The sequence below is a fragment of the Ornithorhynchus anatinus genome, chromosome 5 (genome assembly GCF_004115215.2).
Source record: "Ornithorhynchus anatinus isolate Pmale09 chromosome 5, mOrnAna1.pri.v4, whole genome shotgun sequence".
Taxonomy (NCBI): domain Eukaryota; kingdom Metazoa; phylum Chordata; class Mammalia; order Monotremata; family Ornithorhynchidae; genus Ornithorhynchus; species Ornithorhynchus anatinus.
In genome coordinates, this window is record NC_041732.1 from 80,911,751 (window position 1) to 80,925,283 (window position 13,533).

The following is a 13,533-nucleotide window of genomic DNA, read 5'->3' on the forward strand; positions in this document are numbered from 1 at the left end:
CCTCCCCGGCGGCGGTGGGCGGGGGGCTGGGCCGGGCCCTCGGTCGGGAGCCCCCCGGGCAGGAGGGCGCGCAGGCGGCGGCGGCGGCGGAGGGGAGGCGGGGAGGCGGGGAGGCGGGGGCCCGGGCCGGCCCGGCCCCCCGGGGGACACGGAGGCGGGCGGGCAGCGGGGCAGGCGGGCGCTGCGCCCCCCGGAGCCGGGCGCGGGCAGAGGGGCTGGCGGAGCGGAGCGGAGGGAGCGCGGCGCCGCAGACCACCCAGTGCCTCCCGCCTCTGCCTCCTGCCTCCTGCCTCCTGCTGCCGCCGCCTCCTCCGCCCGGAGCGGACCGCTGCCTCGCCCGCCCGCCCAACCCAGAAGTCAACAGCAGGCGACCCGGAAGGTTGGAGCTCCGCAGCCCACCGCAGCCGGATTCGCACCCCGAGCCCGGGCCGGAGGGGCTGCGGGGGGCGGGGGCGGGTGCGGGGCGAAGCCCAGCGGAGCCCGAGAGCCCAGCCAGGTGCGTGCGGGGGGCGGGGGGGACGGGACCGGCCGGAGGGACGGCGCAAAAGTTGCGCGGAGTTGCCCGGCCGCTCCTGGGGCAGACCCTCCTCCTCCTCCTCCTGCTCCTCCTGCTCCTCGGGCGCTGTCAGTGTCAGCGGTGCCCAGGGCCCGGAGACCCCGGGGGGGGGGCACGGGGGGCACGGGGGGCACCAGCCCACCAGCCCGGCCTGGCACACCCGGGCGTCGGCGAGCTTGCAGCCTGCAGCAGCTTGCAGCAGCTTGCAGCACCTTGCAGCTTGCAGCAGCTTGCAGGCTGGCGGCGGGGTAGGAAGTGTCTTCGATCCCTTTTTTTTTTTTGTAAAAAAAAAAAAAAAAGCCGGGCCATTCAAACCTGCCGCAATTCTCCGGTAAACAATGATTCATCAGCCTTAATGCAAATAAACTGATTGCAAATGGAGCTTTTCTCGCACTTCGCAGCCGCTCCAATTCGGTGGCCGGCGCCGGATTTCTCCCCTTTTTTTTGCAGATCTGCAGAATATGGCGTCCCCTGTCCTGTTTTAAAAATAAGCCAGGCTGCCATTTTTGTTTTTCTTTTGTCTGAAAATTTTAATAAAACTGTCTGAGAATGTGGGAGAGGCAGCCGAAGGCAAAAGGGGCACCTAAAGGGGTTGGCTTTTTTCTTTACTTTGGCTCTTTTTGGGCTGTGTGTGGGGGAGAGACGGAGAGGGAGAGAGCGGGTGTGTTGAGAGCCTTTCGAGGATGAGACACAATGTAATGGCACTTTAAAGAAAAAAGGAAATAGCCAGGCGATTTTCGGTGGTTTGAGAATTAAAGTTAACTCATGCAAAGTTTTTTTTTTAAAGCTTAAAAAAAAAACCAAAACCAAAATGAAAGGAAACCCTCCCGATTTTTCCCCCCTCCCTCCCTCCCGCTCCTTTTTCTTTTGATTATTTTATGGAAAAGTTAATTGAATGTGGCTTTTCTCCGAATGGCCCTCTGTGATGCACGTTGGGAAAGAAGAAGGATTTTGGGGTTGGGAAAACGTGGTTTGAAAAGAAATGTGTGGAAATACCATTTTTAATGAAGATAGGCTTTTGGGAAATTTAGAGGCAGAAATTCATGGTTGGGGAATGTGAATCGATTTGGGCGTTTCAAACAGAGGCTTTTCATTTGGTCGTACGCAGAGCTCTGTTACATTAATATATAATCTCCAGGAGAACCGGGGACACAATGTGTTTAAGCTGTAAATATGTATGTAGGCAGAACGTGGTTCACGCGAGTTCAGACAAATGCGTAGTTTTAAGGGCATCTTCTGATTGTGGCACCTTCTGGGTTGTGATTGAAGCAAAAGTACCCCAGAGTAGAGTCGTTTTAGAAGAGTTTTTGGTGGCTAATTAGCAGTGTTGGAGAGTATTGCCTTGTTTTTGAGTTGGAAGCAGCCCCAGAGCTGCCGAAAACAAATGCCCTTTATTTCGAGTACTGTTTTCTGGAGGTAGAAGCCACATTATTGGCATGTCCGAGATTTCTAGGCGGATCTGAGATTACTTTCATTGACTAACTTGGACGCAGGCCTTGGAAACCCCAGTCAAGTTCGAGGGAGGCGGGGAGAAGTTTGCGTGTGATCTTCGGTCAATCTGGTTTCAGAAGTTGGTGAAGTCTTGGGGTTCCTCCTTCCCGTCTGTCTCGCTGCGGAGCGCGTTTCATCACTCCGGGCACCTGGGTTCCTCAGAGTTTTGGTTTCTGCAATACTCAAGGCCTTCCTTTAGAGACGGAGTTTCTAAGAAGGTTTGTAGGCAACCTTATTCTGTCGGTCTGTCTACCCGCTTCTTTGTGGTGGTTGGTGGGGGGCGAATGTTTGGGCTACAGTCTGTTGTGGGGGCAAGGAGAGATGAGTTCTTTCATGTGCCTTCTCTTGCAACCTTTTCCCCTTTGTCCTCGGGGGAATCATTTTAAATAACCCATCATTCAGTCATATTTATTGAGCGCTTACTACGTGCAGGGCACGCTTCTAAGTTCTTGAGAGAGTATAATACAACAGAGTTGGCAGACATGTTCCCTGCCCGCAAAAAGCCGAAGGAAGATGGCTTTCGTTGTTGTGTGGGATGCACCTGCTTTGAGGTAGCTGTGCGGGGATAGGCCTGACCGGCGTAAGCTCCTTGAGGGCAGGGAGCATATCTACCAAATGTATTCTCTCCCAAGCGCTTAGCACAGTTCTTTACACGAAGGAGGTGCTCCAAATGAATCAATCAATCAATTGTATTTATTGAGTGCTTACCCAGTGCAGAGCACTATACTAATATACCACTGAGGGATCTTTTTGGGATCTCTAGACGTAAGCTCGTTGTGGGCAGCCAGTGTATCAGTTTATTGTTATCATTGGTGTACTCTCCCAAGCACTTAGTACAGTGCTTTGCACACAGTGAGTGCTCAATAGGTGTGATTGAACGAACGAATGAATGAAAAGGGTTTTGGAGATGGAAGTGATTGTGGCATTCGAGTCCTAGTTCTCTGTTTTTCTCCACTAATGAAATAAGCCACGTAATCTAACAATGGTATTTATGGAGGACTTGCTGTGTTTGGAACACCAAACTAACTGCTTGGGAGAGTTTGATAGAGTAGGCAGACACAATCTCAGCTCTCAAGGAATCAGCTGGTGAGGATAGCTGGAGGTTTTGGTCCAAGTGGAGTCATGGGCTCCTGGGGCAGTGCCCCCCATCACCCCTTCCCCTCTCCCTTTGCCCCCCCCCGGTCACCTACCCAGCCACTACCTCTAGCTGTGGAGTGGCTGGGATCTGAGCTGGGTTATAACTGGGCCAGCTGAAGGCCAAGCCCCAACCGGATGAGCAGTGAGAAGGGTGAATGCTTGGGGAAGGCCTGGATTTAGAATCTTTTCCGTATTCAAGCTGATTCCACATGGAAAGGGGTTTTTTTAATGTGTGTTTTCTTTTGTATTTACTAAGCACTTACTAGGTGCCTGACACTGAACTGAGAGCTGGGGTGGATACTAGCTAATCAGGTTAGGCCCAGTCTCTGTCCCACCTGGAGCCCATTTTAAAGATGTGGTAAATGAGGCACAGAGGAGCGAAGTGATTTGCCCCAGGTCACCCAGCAGACAAGTGGCGGAGTCAGGATTAGAACCCAAGTCTTTCTGATTCCCAAGCCGGTGCTGTATCCAGTAGGCCACACTGCTTCTCAGTGAGTTGTGTGGGATCCTCCGCTGTCCTGAAGAAGAAGGGGATAAACGGAGGCAGGTCACACGACCCAGACCGCACACTCTGCTCCTCTAACGCTAACCTTCTCACTGTACATCGATCTCATCTGTCTTAGCGCCGACCTCTCGCCCACGTCCTGCCTCTGACCCAGAAGGCCCTTCCTCCTCCTATCTGACACAGTGACTCTCCCCCACTTCAAAGCCTTATTGAAGGCACATCTCCTCCAAGAGGCCTACCCTGACTAAGCCTTCCTTTCCTCTTCTCCCACTCCTTTCTGCGCCGCCTTGACTTGCTCCTTTGTACGTCCCCTTTCCTAGCCACGTAGTAATAATGATGGTGTTTGTTAAACACTTACTATCTGCCAGACCTTTACTGAGTGCTGGAGTGGATACAAGCAAATAGGATCAAATCCAGTCCCTTGTCCCACGTGGGGCTCACAGTTTAATAATAATGATGGTATTTGTTAAGTGCTTACCAAGTGCTTTGCCACGCACTGTTCTAAGCGCTGGGATAGATATAAGGTTATCAGGTTGTCCCATGTGGGGCTCATAGTCTTCACCCCCATTTTGCAGATGAAGTAACTGAGGCACAGAGAAGTTGAGTGACTTGCCCAAAGGCCCACAGCTGACAAGTGACAGAGTCAGGATTACAACCCACGACCTCTGACTCCCAAGCCTGTGCTCTTTCCACTAAGCCACACTGCTTCTCTTAAGTTTCAATCCCCATTTTACAGATGAGGTAACTGAGGCATAGAGAATTAAAGTGACTTGCCCAGGGTCACACAGCAGACAAATGGCAGGGCCAGGATTAGAACCCATGACCCACTGACTCCCTGGCTCGTGCTCTATCCACTAGGCCATGCTGCTTCTCTACATAGCTGTAATTTTATATATGTATATTAATGTCTGTCTCCCCCTCTTCTTATTGTGGGCAGGGAATGTGTGTTATATGGTACTCTCCCCAACACTTAGTCTAGTGCTCTGCCCACAGTAAGCACTCAATACATACGGTTGACTGACCGACTGACTGACCGACAAGGCATCAAGCATCCTGGCGAAGCCCTAGGTGCCGCTCCACCACCCTAATATGTCAGGGCAAAAATGCCTGTCCTTTCTTTCCAGGTTTTTGGAGCCGAAGCCGATGGAACGCTCAGTCAGTCAGTCTTATTTATTGAGTGCTTACTGTGGGCAGAGCACTGTATTAAGTGCCTGGGGGAGAGTACAATAGAACAATACGACAGACACGTTCTCAGACCCAGGCGAACCAAAGCACTGCAGCAGCTTCCCGCCAGAATCTCAGAGTGGGGGCCGCTGGGCCCAGATCCTCGGGGCCAAAACCGTGTGTCAGCCCAGGGGATTTCCTTCACTGCCACTCCGGGAGGGAGAGGTGAGGGCCGGTCCCGAGGCCAGCAGATGGAGCTGGCTTAGCCCCTTGCAGGCATTCGAGGCAGCCTGCGGGTTTGGATCCGGGAGTGAGTAAGGCAGGAAACCCAGAGGCTTCTGGGTCTTATCCTGCCTCTGCCTCTGCTTTGATCCAGGCTGCGGGCCGGACCGTTTCCCCAACGTCTCTTCTCTGAAAATTGAGGATGGAGGTCGGCCGGGGTTGGTGGTGGATAAACTCCAGGGCAGCTTAGCTCCTTTCCCTTCCTTGCTTGTCTCACCTCTTCCCTCCCCACTCCTGCTCTCCACTCGGGGCCTCCCCAGATTGGGGTGTTGGGATCTGAGCTGATGGAGTGTTGTGGGTTTGAGTCCGATAAGGTCTGTCCTCCCCTCAGCACGGACCTGTCGGGCTTGTGGCTTACTCGACAGTAGTTATAGCCCTCGCCGCACTCCACCTTGAAAGCAGCCTGCTGCCTCCCTCGCCAGCCCACGCCGGTCCACTGGTGAGACTTAAGATGCGGGTAGGAGGGGTTTCAGTGGTTTGACTCAGCCACTCTGTGGCTTTGCAGCCACCCTGGTCTGTGGGCTACTGGATTGGGAATGCGGGCTGTCCCCGGAGGAGATCTGAGTTTGCCAAGAGCCCAGTGCTGAAGGTATGGAAAGTCAATCAGTTAGTGGCATTTATAGAGCACTTACTTGAACTAAGCACTTGGGAGAGTACAACAGAACAGACACATTCCCTGCCCACATGAGCTTACAGTCTACAGCGGGAAATAGACATTAATGTAAGTACATAAATTACAGGTATGTACATAACTGTTGTGGGCCTGGGGCCGGGGGAGATGAATAAAGGTAGCGAGTTAGGGTGACGCAGAAGGGAGGCGAAGAAAAGGAAAAGGCGGCTAGGGAAACCTCCTATGCTGGGAACAAACTGGGAGGCTTCTTCATTGCAGCCTTCCCAACTTGGGTTTGAGTGTCAGGGCTGGGGCTCTGGCCCTTTGGGGCATAGACTTAGAATGAGAATCGTGCTCCATCTCTAGGTATCCTCATGGACTGTGCTAATTGGAAGCAGCACGGTACTGGGAGTCAAAGGACCTGACTTCTAATCCTAGCTCCGTCACATGCCTGTTGGGTGACCTTGGGCAAGTCATTTAACTTCTGTGGCCCTCAGTTTCCTCATCTGTAAAATGGGGATTCATTACCTGTTCTCCTTCCCTCTTAACTGTGAACCCAGTGTGGGTCAGGGATTGGTCTGACCTGGTTATCTATATCTACCCCAGTGCTTAGTACAGGGCTTGGCACATGGTAAGGACTTGACACTTGGCCCAATAATAATAGTAATTATTACGATGACGATGGTGCTTTCCACCTCTAGCTCTGATTCTGCTGATATTGTCTTTAGCTTCTGCGCTGTGGTACCCCAGCTTTCTCCCAAGGAGTCCAAACTCGACCAGTTCTCAGGGGCTTGAGATGTCAGAAGTGAGCATACTGATTGCCTGTGGGACACTCAGCTGCTGCTGATAATCTTTGGTCCTGGGGAAGTGATTTTCAGGATTCTGGGTTCCCCCAGGCTTCTTTAGAGCGGTGAGGGAGGGAAGGGGTGTTTTACCAAAGTCTCTGCAGAAAGGAGAGTTCTCCAAAGCCTGAGGCAAAAGTTTGGTGAGGAGGCTGGGAGCCAACCAGCCCCATGGAGGGAGATCGGCAGAATTGTTGCTTGGAGGTTGCTTGGGCTTTTGGGAATCTCCCGCAGGGCTGCAGGGGGAATGGGTGGGGGGACAGGAGGAGGTAGGCTGCCCTCTCCCTCCCCCCCAACTCCTGGGGCCTTTTGAGGTAGTTCAGCATTTCCAACCACCGGAAACATCCACAGCCCTTAGGGAGGGGCAGGCAAGATGGGGAGGTGATTGCAGCCTGGGTTTGCATTGGATCAGGAAAGGAAATCGCAATGAAAACAGCAGCGCTCGGACCTTCAGGGTGCGGAAATCCAGGGTTTAATTGATTCCATGTTGGGCAGATTTTTCTATGTACAATTCTTCAAGAGTTCCCTTTCTGCAGGGGAAGTTCCCGGGAATGGATTTCTCAACTGGCCCGTCCACTGCCCAGCGGTGCCTAGGGTTTGTGCCTGGGGTTTCTGCCCAAAGAGGAGGTGGGGGCACTGGCCATAGGATGGTTGGAATTTTGAAGGCAAGGGGAGCAGGGGTCAGCCTGGAGCTGGAGGAGTTGGGGGGGCTGGTGAAGCAACAGAATCAGGGAAGGGATGTGTTTCCAATGGGGGATGGGGTGTGTTTGTGTGTGTGTGGTGGGGAGGGTATCTGGTGAGGCAACAAAATCGTGGGAAGGGATGTGTTTCCAATAGAGGATGTGTGTTTATGTGTGTGTGTGTGAGTGTGTGTGTGTGAGTGTGGCGTGGGTGAGAGGGCAGGGTAGACTGACATTTTTTACCTCAGTTCTTTCCGGCGGAGGTGTGGTTGTTGAGGCAGGAGCATGTGGATATGATGGTTTGGGGTAGGGAATGGGGTTGATGGTGTGGGCCTGAGTGGACCACACATGATTGAGACTGTAAGCTTGTGGTGAGCAGGAAATGTGTCTGCCACCTCTACCGTACTGTACTTTCCCAAGCACTTAGTACAGTGGTCTGCACATAGTAAGCGTTCGATCAATACCATTGATGATGATGAATGGGTATGTGGCAGAGGTGCTGTGTAATTGTGTGTGTGGAGAGGACTTGTAAAGGCCTTGGACGGATGTGGATTCGATGGGGTTGGAAGTGCTTTGGGGAAATCCCGGGGTTCTGTTGAGAGGGTGTTCTGGAGGAAATGATGGGGGTCTGCTGGCCAGGGTGCATTCCAGATGGGGAAATTTAGAAACTGGAAAGGAGTGGGGTGTGAGGAGTCACCTAGTCATGCTGTCCTTATCTGAATCTGCCCAGTGTGAGTCCTGTTATTCATTCATTCAATAGTATTTATTGAGCCCTTACTATGTGCAGAGCACTGTACTAAGCGCTTGGAATGTATAGTTTGGCAACAGATAGAGACAATCCTTGCCCAATGACGGGCTCACAGTCTAATCAGGGGAGCTAGACAGACAAAAACAAGACAGCATAATCACCATAAATAGAATCAAGGGGATGTACACCTCATTAACAAAATAAATAGGGTAATAAAATATACTCTGACCCCAGGGCTTGGCAGGCAGGGAAGGAGGGAGGTGGGCAGTTGAGGGTTTGGGAAAAGTGGCTTTGATTGGACTTTTCTCCTCCTTGTGCTCACCCCTTTCTGCTAACAGTTATAATAATAATAGCAGTAATAATAATAATGTGGTATTTGTTAAATGCTTACATATGCCAAGCACTGTACTAAGCACTGGGATAGATATAAGATATTCAGGGCTCCACAAAGAGCTCACAGAGTAAGTAGGAGAGGGAACAGTTTTAAGACATTTTTTCCAAACGTTATATGCTATCTTTATGAAACCAAACTCCCCTTCTAGACTGTAAGCTTGTTGAAGGCAGGGAATGTGTTGTCCAACTCTGTTTTATTGTACTCCCCCAAGCGCTTATTACAGTGCCCTGCAAACAGTAAGCACACCAAAGTACCATTGATTGACTGATTTTGCAGATGAGGGAAAGGAGGCACAGAGAAGTTAAGGGACTTAACTTGCCCCAGGTCGCCCAGCAGGTGCGTAGTGGAGCCGGAATGAGAACCCAGGTCTCTGACTCCCAGGCCTCTGCTTTCTCCACTGGACCGTGCTGCTTCCGAACAGTAGAGCACCAGTGTTCATGATGCCAAGTGGCTTTGTGCCATGCTAGATAATAATAATAATAATGATAATAATGGTGGTATTTGTTAAGTGCTTACAATGTGCCAAGCACTGTTCTAAGCACTGGGGTAGACAAGGTAAACAGGTTGTCCCACGTGGGGCTCACAGTCTTAAATCCCCATTTTACAGGTGAAGTAACTGAAGCACAGAAAAGTTAAGTGCCCAAAGTCACACAGCTGAATAGTGGAAGAGCTGGGATTAGAACCCACGACCTCTGACTCCCAAGTCCGGGCTCTTTCCACTGAGCCACGCTGCTTCTATATAATCTCTATAATGATGTCTTCATCATCTCTAGATGAAGGGTTGCCCACTGACTGAAGATGTGTGAGTTGAGGGAGTTGGGTGTATGGTAGGGTGCTGTAATAGAAGCCCTGGGTTTTCCCCAAAGCACCGTCCAACCCCATCAAATCCACATCCATCCAAAGCATGGCCTTAACAAGGCCTCTCCGCACACACAATTACACAGCGCCTCTGCCACATACCCATTCATCATCATCAATGGTACTGATCGAGTGCTTACTATGTGCAGGCCACTGTACTAAGCACTTGGGAAAGTACAGTACAACAGAGTTGGCAGACACATTTCCTGCCCACAACAAGCATACAGTCTCATTTATGTGTGGTCCACTCAGGCCCACCCCATTCCCTACCTCATTCTCTACCCCAAACCACCATATCCATGCTTAACAAAATGTGCTCCTGCCTCAACACCCACATCTCCTCCAGAAATGAGAAATGAGGTAAAAAATGTCAGACTACACTGCTTAGGAGCTGATGTTTTACAGGGGTCTAGGGAAAAAAGGGTTAGTGATGTCTAAGGCAGAGATGAGCAGCTTGGTCTAGAAAATAGAGCATGGGCCTGGGAGTCAGAAGGAACTGGGTTCTAGTCCCGGGTCCACTACTTGTCTGCTGGGTGAAAATTTCTTTGGGCCTCAGTTACCTCACCTGTAAAATGGGGATGAGGATTGTGAGCCCCATGTGGGACATGGACTAGGCCCAACTCGATTAGTTTATATCTACTCCAGTGTTTAGTATAGTACCTGGCACATAGTAAGCACTTAACAAATACCATGTTTTTTTTTTAAAAAAGATCATGTTTTCCTAAGAAGACCCTGCTATGGGGTGGGGCTTGGGGAGAGCAAGGGTTGGGGGAGACTCTGCAGAGCTGTGGGATCACTCATAAGGTCAGGTGTTGGCCCGCAGGAAACACCACAGAGCTGGAGGGGCCCGGAGAGTACTTGTGATCCCCAAATCAGGGTGCAGTAGTCCCCAATCCCAGCAGTCTTCCCCACAACAGATTTGGTGGGGTAGGGGGTGTTTCTCCTCAGGGGCCACCATCTCTAGGGACCTCTGCTCTCAAGGGGCGTTGCTGTTCAGCTAATGAGAAACTGCTGCACGTCTCTCCAGAGGCAGTTGTGCCAGCCACCGCCTCCCTGCCCGTGGAAACCTGCCGTGAAGCCCGAGTTTGCGTCTGTGTGAGTCAGAGAGGGTGGGGGTTGGGGTGGGGAGCTGGGTCCGGAAAGACTCCGGGTTCCAGATCCCCCAAAGGACTCCTTAGGGATGTGGGGATGCCAGGCTGCCCGGCCCCTGGGATTCCTGCCTTTCCCTACATCAGGGGAGTAGACGGGGGCTGCTCTGTCACCTAGGGTGAGCCACTTAACTTTTCTGGCCCTCAGTTTCCTCATCTGTAAAAGGTGAGCCCCAAGTGGGACAGAAGCCTGATCTAGCCTGATTATCTTTTATCTACCCCAGTACTTTGTACAGTGCTTGGCACATATTAAGTGCTTGACAAATGCTATTGTAATCATTATTATTAATAATATTATTATTATCATTACCCCAGGGGGTGAATCTGCTGTTTTGGGGTTCAGAACATGGCAAGGAACATGGCATGGGACTTCTAGATCACTTCAAGGAGAGAAATATGGGGAGATAAGGTATTAAACATCCATTTGAGGAACTCCTTAAATTTCAGGCAGCTTTGGAAGTGAGCTCATGCAATTTGGGATGATGTGTATATTTGTGTGTCTGAGAGCTCCAGACTCGTATCCACGCTCACCTTTGTGTATGCTTGAGGTGTGGATGTGTGTGTCCATTCCTATGCACCTTTCCGTGTATGTGTGTGTGTCTGTGTGTGCGAGCTCATGCACATGCCATGAGTGTGAGTCAACGTGGTACATGGCATATGTCTGTAAATATGTTGGGGCTGTCTGTCTGGCTTTGGGTGTGTACATTCATCTGGAGTGTTTGCATCGACACCTGCTTGCACGTGCCTTGGGTCTGTGAGGAAAATGTTCTCACTTGAGCCCTGCGGGGTGTCTGAGCCTACTTGTGGATTTTCCTGTGGGTTTTTTGGGGCTGTTTGTGTGCTGTTCTACATGCCTGTGGGCACCCACGTGGGTGGCGGGGAAAGGGAGCCGGCATCCTGCGGAACAGGGCTACACTCCTTCCCGGCGCCCAGGAGCTCCAGGATTGCCAGAAGAGGCAGCCTGGCTCCCTGATACATTTATATGGTTCAGCAAAATCTTGGCATTGTAAATTGGTGCCAAGATGGTTTTGGTGAAGTGGCTCCCTGGGGAGTACAGAAATGTTACCCAACTCCTCTCTGCCTGGCACACACACCCCTTCTCTGAGGCATGGCAGTGCCAGCCCTGGGCCCCTCCAGGGGAGGGAGGATGCTGGCTTGGGTCTTGGTATGTGGGTGCGGAGCAGCATTCTTGGTTTGCTCTGCACACATTAAGTACTCAATAAATGTGATTGATTGATTAATTGAAGGCACTCAGCTCTTTCCCTGCTTCTTCTCCTCCTCACTCTTCTCCCCCTACAACCCAGCTCACACTGCTCCCACCGTCCCTCCTGCCTGGAATTCCCTCTCTCTTCGTAATCCACAGACCACCATTCTTCCCATCTTCAAAGTCAGCCTAAAATCACATCTCCAGAAAGTACTCCCTGATTAATCTCACCATCCTCTCCCCCGACCCCCCCCCCACTAATAGTACTTCAGTGTCACCTTTGTGCTTAAATCTTCGCTCTCTAAGCCCTTAGGTTTTCATCCCTACATTGTAGCATTTACGGAGAGAGCTTTAAACTCTGTTGCTTCTTCCTGTAACTGTTTTTTAGTGTCTGGTTCCCCCGTAAGGTTTTTGTGGTTTTTTTATGGTATTTTTTAAGCACCAACTATGTCTCAGGCCCTGTACTAAGCACTGGGATAAATACAAGCTAATCGGGTTGGGCTCAGTCCCTATGGAGCTCACAGTCATAACCCCCATATTACAGATAAGATAACTGAAGCACAGAGAAGTGAAGTGGCATGCCCAAGGTCACACACAGCAGACAAGTAGCAGAGCAGGGATTAAAATCCAGGTCCTCCTGACACCTAAGCCCATGCTCTTCCACTAGGAAAGGTTTTGAGCTCCTTGAACGCAGGGATGTGTCTACCAGCTTTACTGTTTCCCCCTAAGCTCTTAGGACAGTGCTCTGCAGAGAGTAAGTGCTCAATAAATTTCCATTGATTGACTTGCTCTCCCAACACTTCCATTTTAATGGCTTTTCTGCTCTCTGCCCCTTGTCCTCATCCTCTGCCTCAGATGTGGGGGGCTTTGCTTCCTTTTCTTCTCCCCTTCCCCCAAATCAGGGCCAGGTTGTATTCTCCCGGGGGTCTCTGGCCAGGCTTGGACATAGACAGAACTGGGATGAAGCTCTGTTTTATGGCTGCTGTCATAGTTTCCATTGACCCCTCTATTGTACGGTTTTGAGAGAGCTTCTCAAAGCAAATGCTGGAATAAGTTTGGACGTTTAAAGGAAGAAAAAAAGACAGCTCATTAATGACTGTACTCTAACAAGCTGGAAAGCAACCCCCAGGAACCTGCCCGCCTCTAGCCCAGCATCATCACAATAGCTCCCGTAGAGCCCCTCCACGCAGCCCCAGGAATGTGAGACCCTCCCCAGCCCCCAAACCTCTTCTGATTCAGAAGCTGCTTCCCCCTCCTCCCTCCAGCTCTAGAGTGCCCTGAGGCAAGCGAGCTCCTGCTGCTGGGAATCCCTTGGTATGGCAGCCCTTGGCCGACCTTGGCCCCCCGGCAACGTTCCTGGCTCCAGAGAGGGAGGCCGGCTTGGGCTCATCAGGGGTGGGCCCAGGCCCCCGGAGTTGCAGGGGCTCGGGGTCACCTGAGGAATGTCTTGAGGGAGTAGAGAGGGAGAGAGAGAGAGAGAGAGCGAGAGAGAGCGCGAGAGAGAGATTGGCCCCAGGACAGGAAAACCTCCCAGAATGGACGTGCCGAAGGGGAAATGTGTCCCTCATCCTCCCCTCCCAGAAGCTTGCCCTCCTTCAGCCGACCCCCTCCTCTCCTCTGAACATCCTCTTCTTTTCTGTTCCTAGGCACCACCTGGCTTCTCTTGGTGCCATCCCTTTGGATCTGTTGCAAACTCTCACCTCCTCCTCCTCCTCTCCCTCTCCAGATTGCTTTCTGGCCTTCAAACATGCTCATCTCCCCCTCATTCTCAAGAAGCCGTACCTTGAAATCCCCAACTCTTCCCTCCGCTTCAGGTTGGGCACAGTCCATGTCCGACATGGGGCTCACAATCTTAATCCCCATTTTGAAGGTGAGGTCGCTGAGGCACATAGAAGTAGAATGACTTTCCCAAGG

At 51.6% G+C, this 13,533-nt stretch overlaps 1 protein-coding gene across 1 annotated transcript in view; it reads left to right on the forward strand.

Annotated features, from left to right (window-relative positions):
- Window positions 1-212: 212 nt before the first annotated feature.
- ZNF362 (zinc finger protein 362) overlaps window positions 213-13,533 on the forward strand; it is a 71,714-nt gene continuing 58,393 nt past the window's right edge. Inside the window, exon 1 of the mRNA XM_029066126.2 lies at window positions 213-496. The gene's annotated coding sequence lies outside the window, so the exon portion shown is untranslated. The remainder of the gene's footprint in view (window positions 497-13,533) is intronic.